This window comes from Podarcis liolepis, assembly GCF_965112155.1.
Source record: "Podarcis liolepis genome assembly, chromosome: 10".
Taxonomy (NCBI): Eukaryota; Metazoa; Chordata; class Lepidosauria; order Squamata; family Lacertidae; genus Podarcis; species Podarcis liolepis.
This window is the reverse complement of record NC_139562.1, coordinates 8176518-8193719: the sequence shown is the minus strand read 5'-3', so window position 1 is coordinate 8193719 and position 17202 is coordinate 8176518. Positions and strand designations below refer to the sequence as shown.

At 46.6% G+C, this 17202-nt stretch overlaps 1 protein-coding gene across 5 annotated transcripts in view; it reads right to left on the bottom strand.

Annotated features, from left to right (window-relative positions):
* The window catches only part of PLXNA4 (plexin A4), a 600353-nt gene that overhangs the window by 238347 nt on the left and 344804 nt on the right, over positions 1 to 17202 (bottom strand). The window lies entirely within an intron of this gene.

Here is a 17202-nt window from a genome sequence, read left to right as displayed (position 1 = left end):
AACCCTAGAGGGTGCAGACTTGTGGTTCTCAAAGGGTGCGGCAGGAGAAAAGAGTTTGGATTTTGGATTTGATATCCCGCTTTATCACTACCCTAAGGGGTCTCGAAGCAGCTAACAATCTCCGGGAAGGTAAATGGCTGGCCACATGACCCGGAAGCTGTACGCTGGCTCCCTCGGCCAATAAAGCAAGATGAGCGCCGCAACCCCAGAGTCGGCCACGACTGGACTTAACAGTCAGGGGTCCCTTTACCTTTATATATACAGATATCTGCAGTTCATACAGTCAAACAGAGTACCTGGCTGCACCTTAAGGCAAATAGGAAGACCTTTCTATCTATCTCTCTCTGACCACACTCTTCTACACCACCACCTTTACTGCTGGACAGGTTTCCCTTTTAAACCGATGACAGCCAATCAACTGGCAGCACATTACTGCTGAGTCTTTCTGACCCAGGACTTCCATAGAAAGTATTGCAGGCTGGTTGCATCAGCCAGTTGCATCAGCTAGCAAACTCAAGCCTGCAGACCTACTATCTCACACAGCATTCTGTGGATCCTGACAGGCTCGCCCCGCCCCTGGATGCAGGATGCACGCACCACACCCGGCACCCGAGCGGCTAGCTAGGCTGCTGTGCAGATGCACCAGCGCATTCCTTCTCTCTCTGCTCCTCCCAGCGGCCATGTGGTCACCACTGTGGATATACAACTTGACTGATTATCTCCAGGTGTTATGGTCATCTGCAAGGGATTCCCACACAGTGGGGTTAATGTTGACATCCTTCTTCTCATGTCTCCAGGCATCTTTGTAACACAGAGTTGGGTCTGCCAATGAGCCTGGTGCCGGAACTCAGCTCCCCGTAGAGCATGTCCGAAAACAGTATCCTTGCCTCTCTTTAAAAGCATTGGTTATTTTTCTACAGTTCTCCATGACAGGTTGTTGTGAACAAGGATTTTCAACTCTGACAAATAGGAAAGGTCAGCAAAGAGAAAGGCTTCTTTGTGCTGATGAGAGCTTGTTTCAAATTAGACCTACTGTAAATGAGATTACTAGGCAAAAGGGAGCTCTCATTCAGTTTGTATACATACTTAAGGTACATATGTAAGAGGCTCGTTTATAATTATATTTTGGGAATGGTTAGTGTTCTTACGTAGCTGCATTCTTTTATACTTTCTGGATGTCCCAAGGTCATATTATAAAGTAGTTGTGTTCTGTGTCAAAAATCAAGCAGGGCTACGAGTCGTTTCTTTTCATTTTCCAATAGATTTCTTACCAATAAAGTATTTGGAGCGGCACGAGCAAAGTTTGATTCTGAAAGTGTGGTCCAGAGAACATCTCTTGAGATCCACTGGTGTGGATGGACCAATAAGTCTGGCTTGGTAGCTGCCTGAATTCCTAGATTCCTTCCTTGCTCTCATCTAGAAAGAACAGCCAGTTGCCCATAGTCCTTAAGACAGCTGTAGCCAAGTCAGATAAAGTGGTACCTCGGGTTACAGACACTTCAGGTTACAGACGCTTCAGGTTACAGACTCCGCTAACCCAGAAATAGTACCTCGGGTTAAAAACTTTGCTTCAGGATGAGAACAGAAATCGTGCTCCGGCGGTGCAGCGGCAGCAGGAGGCCCCATTAGCTAAAGTGGTACCTCAGGTTAAGAACAGTTTCAGGTTAAGAACGGACCTCCAGAATGAATTAAGTTCTTAACCCAAGGTACCACTGTACTGGACTTCAAGTCAGCCTTCTCCAGCATAGCAACCTCTAGATATTTTGTACTACAACTCCTATTAGCCCCAGCCAGCAAGGCAAGTGGTCGGAGATTGTGGGAGTTGTAGTCTAGCGAAACCTGGCCTTGAGGGACATTTAGTCTGATCTGGGTATGATAATAATAATAAAAATAATAAAATAATTTTATTTATACCCCACCCTTCCTGGTATAAAACTAGCAGCTAGCAGCAAATATAAAACATTGATTAAAATGTGACTTAAAAACATCATAAAACAGCATAAAATACAACATAAAATGCAGCATCAATATCAATCAAATTCAAAAATTCAGGGGTCATTTTTTTTGGGGGGGGGGGGAACCAGTCAGTAGACATCAAATGATCACCAGGGCTAAATGGCCAAGTTGGTCCTACTAGAGACAGCAAGGAGACGAGGGAAGAATTTAAATGTGGGGTCCCAGAAAGGGTTTCTTCATGGAAGAGGAAAGGGGAAAGGGAATAAAGGATCAGGCTAATTCAAATTGAAGGCCAGGTGGAATAGCTCTGTCTTACAGGCCCTGCGGAAGGAGATCAAGTCCTGTATGAATGAGATAGCATCCAACATCTGTTTGAGCTAGAGGCATCACTCACTGCCTAGCTACTCTCAAAGCAACCCACATGCCAGAAGAGTCCTGCTGGATCAGGCCAAGACTCCATCTCGTTTTCAGAAGTGGGCCAGCTTCCATGTACCAGAAGAACCAGAGGCTATGAGCACCACACAAAAGTCCCTAACACAGAAAAATCCGCTCTGGTCATTTCCAGCAAACAATTCCATCCCTGCACCACACAAGGTAAGATAAGGTGGCTTCCTCCTTCTCCTCCTCTCTGATGGTACCAAACAATAATGGTGGAAATTGCCGTTTTCATTTTAAAGGAAAAGTAGACAGAGAGACTCCAAATTCTATGGAAAGGAGATTTAACTTCCACAGCCAGAATTAATTAAATGAATTAAGGGAAATCTGCATTTGTGTACTTAGCACAACTCCACATGAAATATTCAGGGTTTCAAGGAAATTGGATCTTTCCCTCGATCCCCGCTGGCAAAAACTGGAGATAAGTAGAACAAGAAGGGGTGGAATGGAGAAGTACTGTTTGCAAAAATGGAAGCACTGCCCAGCCCAGTTTGAGAGCTGTCAGACTGAATGGGTGTCCTTTTGTGAGATTGTTGGCAAGGCACATAATCCTCTCTTGTAAAGATTCCAAGGAATATTTATTTTCAGCAAGGTTTATTTTTTAGGTACAGGTTGAACAGGTATTAACCCAGGCAAGCAACACTAATCCCAAAGCTACATATTGCAGAATTCTCCTAGAGCCTTCCTTCACCTGGTTCCCTGTTTTACACTATAACTCCCATCAACATCCCAGCACCAGAAGTGGCTTAGTCATGCTGGCCACATGACCCGGAATGCTGTCTGTGGACAAACACCGGCTCCCTTGGCCTGAAAAGTGAGATGAGCACCATATCCCATAGTTGCCTTTGACTGGATTTAACCATCCAGGGGTCCTTTACCTTTTTACCTTTTTACCATAGATGATGGGAATTGTAGTCCAAAAGAACTGGAGCTCATGAGGTTGGGGAAAGAAGAAGAAGAGGAGGAGGAGGAGCAGGAGGAGGAGGAGGAGGAGGGAGAGTTTGGATTTGATACCCAGCTTTATCACTACCCGAAGAAGTCTCAAAGCGGCTCACATTCTCCTTTCCCTTCCTCCCCCACAACAAACACTCTGTGAGGTGAGTGAGGCTGAGAGACTTCAGAGAAGTGTGACTGGCCCAAGGTCACCCAGCAGCTGCATGTGGAGGAGCAGGGAAGCGAACCCAGTTCACCAGATTATGAGTCTACCACTCTTAACCACTACACCACACTGGCTCTAGGTCTAGGGAATGGAGCACGCATGACAGACCCTCCAAGTGTCCCTGGATAATTCCAGGGACATCCCTGATTTAGAGAAGCCATCCCGGTTTCTGATTTGATCCCAGAACGTCCCACTTTTCCTTAGGATGTCCCTATTTTCACTGAAGAAATGTTGGAGGGTATGGAGTTATCCAGCCCCTGAATTGCCTGAAGGCAATCTTTATAAGGAAGTCTTTTTTATGTTTAATGTTTTATACATGTTGGAAGTCGCCAGAGTGGCTGGGGCAACCCAGTAAGATGTGTGGGGTATAAATAGTAAAGTTATTATTATGGAATGGGACATCCTTATTTTCATTGGAGAAACCTGTGCCCTTCAGCCCTGGTCAGCATAGCCAATGGTCAGGGTTGATGGGAGTTGTAGTCCAATACTATCTGGGGTGGGGCATAGGTTCCCCACTCCTGGCCTAAACTCACATCTTTTGTTTTTTCACAGCTATTTATACGTACACTCAGACCAATCCCCACCTCCCTGCCCCAGAATTGGGTTGTATTGGGAGCACCTCAAGCTACATTGAAAGATAGCTGAGAATAACATGAGTCTTAATGGCTCGCCTGCACCCAATTCTCAACAAAATCCTGGAAAATCTTAGCTTTTCATTTCAGTAAAAAAGAAAGCAGTTATCACTTGCAGCCCACAAGTCTGGAAAGCGTCCTTACTATTCTTGTATTCTCTTGTGGCAGAATGCTAAAAACACACAACTATTGAGTTGCTACTACAGGTCTGTAATCAATTTTTTAAAATATTGTCAAAGAGAAAATTTAGTTTTAGGTTGTTGTTTTTCCCCATGGAATTTAAAAAAATAAAAATGAAGTCTAGACCTGCACATCTCCATCCCAAAAGGATGTGGGCCAGTTTGTTAAAAACTGGATCCTCTGAGCTGGCTAGCACAGTGCGTTGCTAAGAAAAGGTCACAGTGCCCTGAGTAGGTGCTGTTTTGTCTTCTTGCACGCACACACAGAGACACATATACACCAATTTTATCTGTGCTTCGTAAGCCATCGGAATTCATTCTGGGTCATTGTGAGCTCTGCACTTACTCGAACGAGCTGACACCTCATGGGAGCATTGCCCCTGGAAAATGAGTCACCCAACAGCCCAACTTTCACATCTCTCAACCCCAATCATCACAATAGCAAGCGAGTTGCCCCAATAACACACTCTGCTTCTGGAACCCCTGGAATCTTTCACTGCATGGAGATTGGGTGGGTATGTAACAATATTTTGGTGTGTTTGGGGGGGCGGTTCTTCCCCCTGCCTGTTTCTGTAGCCTGCTTTGCACACACTATGAAGTTCCATATTAAGGACCAACTCCCCCAATCTGCATCACAATCAGATTCCTAGAAGCGCTGAATATGAAGAACTGTCTCCATTAAATCCTCATTACCACGTCACCTAAGAACAGGCAGGAGACAATAGCCAGTGCAATGCCATTCATGTTCCAATCTTTTAATTCTCCTCTCAGCAATTAGGGCGGCCCTATCTGCCAGAACCAAAAGCCTGAGTCACAGCTCATATTAATTTTAAATCCCCAGACTTAAAAAAAAACAGGGTGGGAAAACAGTAAAGTTTTGCTCATTCTGGAGGGGAGAAGGATTAAGTATTCTGCTGTGCAATGACTGCTTTGATATTCCTTCGCTCCCTTCCCCTCCTACCCATTTCCCTCCCAAATTACTGATCGTTGTCTTACATAACAGTGTCATCCGCACTTATTGAATTAACAAGGCTGCGAAACACTTAATGAATCTAAACTCATCAAGTGCTTCCAAAGTTAATAACGGCATCGGGAGATCCTGGCTCCCTTAAGCCCCCAACCCACCTACCCCTTTCCACCCCGCCCTCCCTGCGAGAGAAATTTATACGCTTCCCGCACAGTCGCCAGAGTTCAGACAGCCCAAATCTCATGAAAGATTTATTGCTGGATGGCCTTGTGATTTATTTGCTGTTTGCCGGAGCAACACGTAGCACGCATCTTCCGAGGGTTTATTTCATACTTGCAGGACTTGCGAGAGAGGAAGAATACGATCCGAGAGGGAGGGGGGGCTCTCTCTTCCCAAGCCACAAATTCTAGGGGAAAAGAAGGCTGCAAATAACAAGGAGAGCAGGGACACAGAAACAAAGGGAACTTGCCTTTGTTCCTTTGGAAGTCCGACCAATGGCCATGGTCAAGGACTGACTGAACACTGGGGAGTGGTGGCTGGATACTGAGGAGCAGGCACTGGGAGAAGCAGGCTTGGAGACTGCCTTGCAAGAAGGGACCAGGGATTTGGAAGGGATTGGACACCGGTCTTGAAAGACCTACACTGGCTCCCACTATGTTTCCGAGCACAATTCAAAGTGTTGGTGCTGACCTTGAAAGCCCTAAACGGCCTCGGTCCAGTATACCTGAAGGAGCGTCTCCACCTCCATCGTTCTGCCCAGACACCGAGGTCCAGCACCGAGGGCCTTCTGGCGGTTCCCTCACTGCGAGAAGCCAAGTTACAGGGAACCAGGCAGAGGGCCTTCTCGGTAGTGGCACCCGCCCTGTGGAACGCCCTCCCACCAGATGTCAAAGAGAAAAACAGCTACCAAACTTTTAGAAGACATCTGAAGGCAGCCCTGTTTAGGGAAGCTGTTAATGTTTAATAGGTTATTGTATTTTAGTGTTTTGTTGGGAGCCGCCCAGGGTGGCTGGGGAAGCCCAGCCAGATGGGCGGGGTATAAATAATAAATTATTATTATTATTATTATTATTATTATTATTATTATTATTAGAGCCTGCAGCAGCCAGGAGAAGAGAGGCAGGAGCAGCTGCAGGATTGGAGACTGGAGGTCAGGTGCAGGAGGAGGGAGAGATGGGTCAGGCTGGTGTAGGGTCAAGAGCTTCCACATCTCCTGCTCCTGCCCCCATCTCTCCTGCTCCACTGACTCCCAGGACCAGAAGAGGACTGAAGCGGGAGGAGCAGAAGCAGGTTACATGGAGGCACAGTCTTTGCCTGCTTGCTTGCAGCTTGGATGGGGGAGATACATAAGCCAAGGTCAGGGGTGGGGCAATTGCCTCGTCAGGTGCACACCTAGGAGTAGCTCAGAGACAAAGGACTGGTGGACCTGTGTGTCCCTAACTTGTAAGTGTATTTTTGACAACAAAGAGTTAATTCCTCACTCTGGAAATCCCATTCCTGACAGCGCCATGACATCCATCTACCTCAATATTGTCCACACAGGCAGTTGCAGCTCTCCGGGATCTCAGAAAGGGAGTCTTTCCCATCCCTACCTGATTGACACCTAGGGAATCCCTGAGAGATGGCCATCATACCTATCTTTAGAAGCCTGCAATGAAGGAGAGCCACCATAGTCTTCTCATGGCACAGGGCAGCTTCCTGTTTCATGGTTAGGCTTCTGAGACTCTGAACTTTGACCCCTCCAGGGTCATGGAAACCTATATTGTTGCATGGGAACCCTACTGTGACATCACAACTGATGAGACATAACTTGTTCCTGTTCCCACTGTGGGATGTGAAACACATAGCAGTCAAGTACAACATTCCTAGAATGGACATGCTAGGCTACGGGATGCTTTGTACCAGCTAGGAGAAAACTTCCCGTTTCCTCCTGAGCTGGGACAAACTTCCTCTGCATGTGACTAGATGTGAGTGTGGCTTAATCTGGGCAGGGGAGCACACGTTCTTCTTTTGGTCCTTCTTCTCCATTTTGGGACTAACTCCCTTATGAGATAGTTCCACATGTATATATACTTTTGTAACCTGAGTCTGCCTTCAGGGATCCAACTGTGAACTGAATGAATGTGAGTAAATTACTTTTATATAAACTTTAACAAGATTGTTGTGTCTATTCTTTTTAAGAGGGACAAGAAGGGATCTTACCAGGAATCTTATAGAGAGAGGCTCAGACGAGCTTGCAACAAGCAAACCGCTGTGCATTTAAAGGGGAATGTTTAAACTCTGCTAAGATATAGAACTTGCTAATGCAAGTTAGGAAGGATATCATTAAACAAAATATCCTCTCCTATCTCCCTGAACATTCCCACACCCACTAACATTCCTGCTTGCTTCATTCGTGATGAGTTCAGTGGGTGAGCAAACTCTTTGCTGTGCAACTTCAGCACAGAATACTCAAAAAAAGGTGTGGTTGTGGCTTTGGGACAGCCATCATCTCTGAGCCTAACCCTACCTCGTAGAGTTATTGTGAGGATGAAATGGGGAAGAGTAGAACCATATATACTACCTTGAGCTCCTTGGAAAAGAAAGGCGGTATATGTCTAATAAAAGATATATATAAAAGAATAATACCAGACTGAAGCCTTAAAGGGTTAGAGAAAGCACTCTGTAAAAAAAATGTGACGAGAGAGTTTATTTCTCATATTGGCAGAAGTGGCGAGCAGGAACCTTTTTTTACGCCAGTAAATACAGCACATTTATCAGTTCGCCTCGACAAGGCTTGTTCAGAACCAGGGTTATGTTGACTGGGTGTTAACAGGGCCAGGTGTTGCCATTGCCCTGATGGAGAACCATACTATAAAAGGCAAGATTTACAACATAGCCTTTTGTTCATATAAATCACACAACTCTGGCAAAAAGGACATTCCCTCCCTCCCTTCCTCCCTCTTCCACGCTTCTCTTCTTGCTGCAGGCCAGCTGTAGACCGTTGGATTTGTGATCATCCCTCCTGGCACCCCATCAATCTCAGGCTCCCCTTTTATAAATACAATAAGGAGGTATCCCCCGCCCCACCCTCCGCTCGCCGTGGCAGTGCTATAAAACACAAGCCCATTCTGGAAGGGAGCTGCGCACATGTAACTACCAGGGACTCCCAATGATGAGAAATCAAGGATCAGGAGGGATGCGGAGAGCATGAAATACGAGCCAGCCTTACGGGTCCGGGTGGTGAAGCCCAGCGGGCGCAGGAGGCAAAGGGAAGGTTCTCGCACGATTTATGGCCCAGCAGGCGAGGGCCAGGAGTGGCCTTTCCGCTGAATTTTTACACTGACCCCCCCAAGATGCATCAAGAGGGAGAGAGAGAGAGAGAGAGAGAGAGAGAGAGAGAGAGAGAGAGGAGAGACACAGACGGGTCTTCTCAGACCCCGGGGGCGATTATGGAGCAAAATGCAATTATATCCGGCTGCTGATCTCAGCCTCCTCCTCTGGCCCAGCTGGGTTTGCGCTCCACTGGCGTGGAAGGCATGGGGGAGGGGGCGGCGGCAAGGGGTGGACGGGATCAGCGTTATCTTTGCACAGCTCCCCGCGTCTGAGCAAATACATAAATGACAATAACCACCGATTAGGCAGAAGCCAGGCCCGTTGGCCCCCAAGGGGCAATCTGTGATTGACTGCCTCTGGTGGAACATTTGCCAATCTGCAGCCTAATTTCACATTGCCTGGGCAGTGGGTCTGTGGTCTCTGTCTGGCCACCTCCAGGTATTAAGAATGTAAGAATAGCTTGCTGGATCAGGCCAATGGCCCTGCTAGTCCAGCATCCCGTTCTCACTGTGGCGAACCAGATGGCTGTGGGCAGCCAGTGAGCAGAACACGAGCAGAAGAGTCCTCTCCCCTCCTGTGGTTTCCAGCAACTGGTATTTGCGTTTCTTTATAGTACTGAGTTCTTGGGAGAAAAGCAATGACAAACCTAGACAGCATACTAAAAAGCAGAGACCTCACCTTGCCAACAAAGGCCCGTATAGTTAAAACTATGGTTTTCCCAGTAGAGATGTATGGAAGTGAGAGCTGGACCATAAAGAAGGCTGATCGTTGAAGAATTGATGCTTTCGAATTATGGTGCTGGAGGAGACTCTTGAGAGTCCCGTGGACTGCAAGAAGATCAAACCTATCCATTCTGAAGGAAATCAGCCCTGCGTGGTCACTGGAAGGACAGATCCTGAAGCTGAGGCTCCAAGACTTTGGCCACCTCATGAGAAGAGAAGACTCCCTGGAAAAGACCCTGATGTTGGGAAAGATGGAGGGCACAAGGAGAAGGGGACGACAGAGGACGAAATGGTTGGACAGTGTTCTCGAAGCTAGCAGCATGAGTTTGACCAAACTGCAGGAGGCAGTGGAAGACAGGAGTGCCTGGCGTGCTCTGGTCCATGGGGTCACGAAGAATCAGACACGACTAAATGATTAAACAACAACAATAGTACTGAGTTTTCGGAAGATGATTTCCCTTCTCCGTGATTTGTTTGGGGCTCAGGAGGCAAGCACCATGGAAGTCCAGAACATCGGGAAGGCAGCAGGTTGGCAAAGGGTGCTAGAAAGCATCACAAGGAAGGTCTCGCCAACTCAACTACAAGCCAGACCAAAAGATAACAGCAGCCCCCTTTGAGACTGCCATTCCTTAGTTCATAAGTCATCAACCTGAATTGACTGCATTTTCAATTACACCCCCCACCCCCACCCCTTTCCAGGTCACTGCTAACATGCAGCCTCCAATATGCAACACTAAGTATTTATCTGGCTTTAATTAGGGTAGGAAAGCAAGGAGATTCAATAAACTAAATAATCCAGTGGGGTGATCAATATACTGCACGGCTAGGGCCTCCCCACTGCAGCGACAAGTCATGAATTAGACCTTGAAAGCCTTCAGAGTTAACCCCAGATAAGCTAACCCTCAGTGTGCTAGATGAAAAGGTGGCAAATCTCACACCAGCTCCTGACTCAAATACTCTGCATTTTGAAGCAAAAAGCCCAAGTACTGGGCTTAGCATAGCACCTGCAAAGCTGAGCAAATTTGCCAAAGAAGTCAAAGCATAACGTCTAACGTTGATTGTCTGTTGATCAGCCAAGGGAGCATCGCCCACGCGATAAACTGGGCTCAATGAAGCCCTTCAAACTTCGCCATGTGATGGACTGCTGGAAAGCCATGCTGATGTCCAAGTATCAATTGGAAATGGAGCTGGAGGAGACACAAAGACCGTCTAGCTCAGAGGTGGGCAATATTTCTCCCCCAGAGCTGCATGTGGCAGTGGGAGGAATGCATACTGGTGGCAGGCAGGGTCAGTAATGGCAGTGGGTCTGTCTGTCTGTCTGTCTGTCTGTCTGTTTGTCTGTCTGTCTGTCTGTCTCTCTCTCTCTCTCTCTCTCACACACACACACACACACAAACACAGACGAGTTTCCCTCTCCTACTTAAGTTTCTCTCACTCTCTTGCATGCACATCTTTCATGCCCATCTTCATCACACAGGGATAGGGCGGGCTTAAACTTTCACACCTGGTGTGAATTAATGGACTATGCAGAATTGGACAAAATGACAGGAAGGATTTGAAACCGGTGGGACCAGAGATTTACAGAAGATTGGAAGAAGTATATGAATTTGAAGAGCAACTGTAATCAACAAATTACGCTAGTTACAAGAAGTTTTGTAAGGAGAAATATACGAAGTGTTACAAAGTAGAAAAAGATGGAGATATTGGGTTATGAGTTTGAAATGTAATAGAGAAGATAAGAAATGCATACTAAGAGATTAGATTGGAAAATTTTCAGACAGGATTGCTGGAAGTCAAAAAAACTGAATAAGATGTAAAAGTATGTTTAATTACTGTTGAAAATGATGTTAAAAAACTAATATACAAAAAAAAAACACCTTCACACCTGGTGCAATGAGATCCCATTGCATTTCCCTTCTCCTCTGTTGCTCAGCAAACTGGGACTGAAAAGCATCCCAATTAGCATGCTCCTCACCTGTTTCCAGTGCCAGTCAGCTGGGAAGTGGAGGAAGGCACACAATGGGATTTCTGTGGCCTCACTGCACACCAAATCCCCAGCTGCCTGGTTCTGGAAGCAGCTTGGAAGCATACCGACTGGTGTGTTCCTCAGTGCCAATCTGTCGTGCACCAGGGAGGGGAGTCCATTGATAAACAGGGAGAAGCCTGGATGGAAGTTACCCAAAAGCAGCTGGTTGGCAACATGTGCTGCAAGCCCAACTACCTGCCAAAAGACCGAAGCACCCATTCCTTCAAACTCCCCCAAAGATCACCCTACACAATTCAAGGAATGAGTGTACAGTGGTACCTCGGGTTAAGTACTTAATTCATTCCGGAGGTCCATTCTTAACCTGAAACTGTTCTTAACCTGAGCTACCACTTTAGCTAATGGGGCCTCCCGCTCCTGCCGCGCCGCCAGAGCACGATGTCTGTTCTCATCCTGAAACAAAGTTCTTAATCCGGGGTACTATTTCTGGGTTAGCAGAGTCTGTAACCTGAAGTGTCTGTAACCCGAGGTACCACTGTACTGAAGAACTGCATTTGGACTGCAATACTTCAAGAACTGTACCAGGACTACAGTGCCCCAAGAACTGCCTCTCCCCATATGAACCGACCCTGCAGTCATCATCTGAGGCCCTACTTCATGTGCCTCCTCCGCGTGAGGTCCAGAGGGCAGCAACATGAGAACGGGGCCTTTTTGGTGGTGGCTCCCCATTTGTGGAATGCTGTCCCCAGGGAAGCTCGCCTGGTGCCTTCATTACATATCTTTTAGGCAGCAGGTAAAGAGATCTCTTCTCCTAGGCATTTGGCAGATAGAACAACTTATGGCCTTTTAAAGTGGGGGCAGGGGTATAGTTTTGTTTGTTATTCTGTTACATATTCTTGTGTTTTTAGTCCGTACACCACCCTGTGATTCTCAGAGGAAGGGTGGCACATAAATGTAAAAAACAAAATAAAATAAATTTAATCAATGAATGAAATAAATTTGCTGCTGTCAGAGCTGGTGGTTTGACGCATGGAGGTATCGAAGAGGTGACATGATAGAAGTTTATAGAATTATGTGTGCAGAGAGTTCCACTGGTTAACATTCAGCTTGACTGGATGGCCATGAGAAAAGGAGAAAAACTTTTCTGTATCCACCCTCTCCATATGCCATCCATACTTTCGCAAACTTCTATCATGCCGTCTCTTTCACTCAAAGTCCCAAAGGCACCTCTTTGAAATGTTCTTTGACTCAGTTCCATGGGCCACTTGCTGTGTGGGCAGCTGTCTTTGGCAAAGTCTTGGGGGCTACAAAAGCTATAACCACCAAGGAGAGAGCTGCTGCTATCTCTCCCTCCCAAGGAACTAAATCACCACCTCTGAAACTCTTAAAGGCATCCGTTACATTTACGTTTATGGTGCCCCTAGGACACCCCCACGACAGCTCACCATTCCATGGCCAGCTGTTTGGCTCAATCCCGCAAACATTTAACAGTCTGGCAGGGGAGGGGGGGACGAAAGGGGCTGATTGCAATTAGAACAGCACACGCTCTAGGCGAGATTGCCACCTGGGAAATGCAAGGAAATGTCGTGTTATCTATAACACGAGAGTTGTGCATGTTTACATGAACTTCTAAATGGTAGAATCAAGGGCCAGAGGGAAAGGAGGAAATGAAGTAGGGTGCCCCTTCTCATAGACATCTTTAAGTGGTCCCCAAAACTTACCATAGTCTTGGGAAATGTGGTCAATCCAGGATTCCCCATGAGGGTTTAAAATGGATCCGGATTCTCAAAATGCCCTTCCCACCCAGAGCCTCAATGAAACACACACACAAAACAACCTTTGCCCCAAATTATGGGTTGGTACATGAAAGTCTGGGAAATGAAAGGCAGTCAGAGAATACCGACAAAAACAGTGTGGCTTGCCAAATTATTGGAATATTACAATATATCCAAAACAATGGGAGAAAGGGGAGGGATCTCAAAAGAGAAGATAGACAAGGACTGGAAGGTGTTTAAAGGATATTTGCAAAATCATATTGAAAAATCAGAACTCCTATTAGAATAAATAAATTCTGTTATAAATACTGAAATACTAAATAAGATGGATAACAATATGTAATAGAAAAAGAAGCAGAAAGTTGGTTTAAAAGTGTGTGAAAGAAAGTAATAGAAGTGGAAAGAAATTGCAATTGAGTAGATTGGAAGTCTAACACAAGGGTGGGGTGAGGAGTGAAGGATGGTGGTGGGAAAAAGAAGTATGTGTGGGATTGAGTGTGGGTATGTATGAATATTTTTAAGGACTGTATGAAATGTATGTTTGTTTGTATATTCATAATATGAATGTACTAATGTTGAATTATTTTAATATATATGAAAAAAAGAAGGTCAATCAGAGAGGTCCTGAAGGACCATGAGACACAAATTATTTCTGAAGTTTCTCTTAAGGTGTCGGAGATGGAAAAAGGCAGAGACCACAAAATTCCCTTAACAGCAAAGCCTGTTGGAGATGCAAGCATTGGCCTCCACAACTGTCAGAGATATGTCCAGCAGAGAGGAGTCTGCAGAGGGGAAGGAAGAGGCAGAGGGAAACAGGAACTTGATTCTTTCACACAACGAAAGTGAGAGAAGCCCCTCTCGCTCTGGAACACTGCCTGTAAGTTTTCGCAGTAGCACAGAGATGCAGGAGCAGGAGGCAGGTGGTAGGAATCTGGAGGATTCAGCTCCAGGGGAGGAGGAATTGGTTGTGCCTGAGTCTCCAAGAAGTAGGAGGCAGAGCAAATGATTAGAAAAAAGGAAGACCAGCGGGGGAGGACGTGGCGTATATCTGGCCTTGGAGGGGGCCAGAAGCCAGTCGAGTCAACTGACTCTGACAGTGAGGAATGAGTTGTGGAAGCTCGGACTGCTGAAAGCCTGTTATTGCTAAATAAACCTCAACTAGTAAAACTGCCGGGACGTGGGTGGCACTGTGGGTTAAACCACAGAGCCCAGGGCTTGCTAATCAGAAGGTCAGCAGTTTGAATCCCTGCGATGGGGTGAGCTCCCGTTGCTCGGTCCCTGCTCCTGCCAACCTAGCAGTTCGAAAGCATGAAGTGCAAGTAGATAAATAGGTACCACTCTGGCGGGAAGATAAATGGTGTTTCCATGTGCTGCTCTGGTTTGCCAGAAGCGGCTTAGTCATGCTGGCCACATGACCCGGAAGCTGTGCGCCAGCTCCCTCAGCCAGTAAAGCAAGATGAGCGCCACAACCCTAGAGTCGTCCATGACTGGACCTAACAGTCAGGGGTCCCTTTACCTTTACCTTTAGTAAAACTGCCAGCGTTCCATGTCCTGTGTGAGAGAAGTGCTAAACCTGACAACGACACTGGCTAGGGTAGTCCACAGCAAACAGAAAATGCACAAAGCCCACTGAGAACCTTAGCAGCTCTTAAAAATAATTATCCCTAGCAGGACTCCTAGCTCTTGCCTCAGCTTTCATGTTACGTGGTTCACTGGCAACTCTATAAATTCCACGTGTCCCAAGCATCTGATACACACAGCCTCCGGAGCTTTAAAAATCCTTATAAAAGCCTTGAGAGATCATCCGTAGTTATTATACCCATGCTCCAGATGGGGACTAGAGAAAGACTGAGGCTGAGGGAATCATCGCTTGCCAAAGCCCACCTAATGAGTCAGCACCTGAGAGGAGACCAGAACGGGACGCTCTTGCCCTGATCAACCCCTGTGCTTCCAACCAAATATAACTCCCCTTTAGTTCATTTTCTCCTCTTTTCTTTGAGTGCTGCCTTGATCTTGATTATCGCCTTTGGCTGCTACCGGCATCCAATTCCAAGGAGCCGAGAAGCACCGCCATCGTGCTTTGCTAATTCGATCGGGCTGTGGGAGAAGCAGGGCTGAGGTAATAGGCAGTGCGGCAGAGGTCAGGAGAAGCAGCCGAGCAACATTAAAAGGAAATCTCAAGCGCGGCTCCCTTCGAAGGAGAAATTTGCGCCAAACGTGCCAGAGCAACTGGCAAAACTAATAAAGAGGAGCAGCACTTTTGCTCCTTGGGTTTTGTTTTTCTCCCAACAGTGCTGTTTGTTTTCGATCGAGAGACCAATCTGGGCTGGTACTTTTCCTCACACGCTCTGCACTGCAGTACAGTAAATACTGTACTCTCACAGGCCTGTTAATCCAGCGCCAACCCATCTCCCAGCATCCAAAGCCAGCATGACCAGGAAGGGGGAAAAGAGACAGCATTAAGCAACAGGTTTCCAGTAGACAGAAATGTGTGTCCTTCTCTCAGAGATACTAGGAGTCTATCCTGCCTTGGTTGGATCACACCTGTACACTACACTTCGGTTAATGTAGCCTAGCTATTCATCTTTGTTGTTTATTTATTGCTTTTATAGGCCGTGTCCAGTTCTGGGCACCACAGTTTTAAGAAGAACATTGACAAGCTGGAATGTGTGCAGAGGAGGGCATCCTGGATGATAAAGGGTCTGGAAACCAAGCCTTATGAGGAATGGTTGAGGGACTTTGGTATATTTAGCATGGAGAAGAGGAGACTGGGAGAGTTGGGTATGTCTAGCCTGGGAAAGAGGAAACTGAGAGGAGATGAAACATGACATTTATTACGGTCAGAGACCAGCTTGAAGAGAGGAGATGAGATAGCCCGTCTTCAGATCTCCAAAGGGTTCACATGGAAGGTGGAACAAGCTTGTTTTCTGCTGCTACGGAGGGCAGGACCCAAACCAGTGGATTCAAATTACAAGAAAGGAGATTCCCACTAAATATTAGGAAGAACTTATTGGAGAGCTGTTCAATAGTTGAATGGGTAACCTTGGAAGGTGGTAGACTCTCCTTCATTGCAGGTTTCTAGAGAGAGAGTTTGGGTGGCCATCTGTCAGGGATTCCTGCATTGCAGAGGGTTGGGATGAACCTTGGGATCCCTTCCAACCTTGGGATCCCTTCCAACTCTACTATTCTATGGTTCTATATATTCCATTGATGTTGTGCTAGCAAGACCACATGGCCTTCAAAGCTCTTGAATCAGGGTTAGGGGAGTTTCCAATCTGGTGCTATTCCCTGGAAACACACCAGGCGCCCCTTCTTGGTGGACTAGCCCTCTTCTCATCATGTCAAGCTTGCTTCAGACAGGTCCTTCTGATCCTAGGTCCTGGCCACTTGCCCCCAAAGGAAGAGAGTAATACAAACACACACACACACACACACACACACACACGGTTGGTTGGTTGGTTCAATATCTTATCTGTGCAGATAACATTCCTTCAGGGATGTGGATCCTAGGCCTTGAGGAAGGCAGCAAGGAGACTCATAGTTCCTGCTTTTTCACTTGCTCTTCTAGCTGTCAGGGCAGCCCACCTCAGCACCCTTCTTCCTGCTTCCCCCTATCCCAGCTTATTTTCTCCCTTCCCCGCCTGGAAATCAGAAGCATACATCAGGGGCACCATGCAGTGATGCCTGCACTGCTGCAATTCTTCTGACTTTGCCAGGAAAGGGCATGGCTAGACGCCCTCCCACTGTAGAACCTGACAGCTTACTTCATGTGCAAAGTATTCTGCAATTGTTTAACAACATATCTGTACCTCTGCATCAAGACTGCTTCTATTCCTCCTCCCCCCTCCCCCCGTCCTAAAATGTGTCATAATTTGATGGCGAGGGGAGAAATTTGGATTCAGTGTTTTTGCAAGGACAGAGATTTGTACCAAACGCTCACTATAATCAAAACATGATAGCAGGGCTGCGTTACGCATTTGCAGAGACATTATCCAGAAAAGGTGGCTGTCTAAACTAGAACACGTTCAGTAAGGAGCTGTCCAGAGTGTTGGGTGCTGAAAGTAACGGCCAGCAAAAT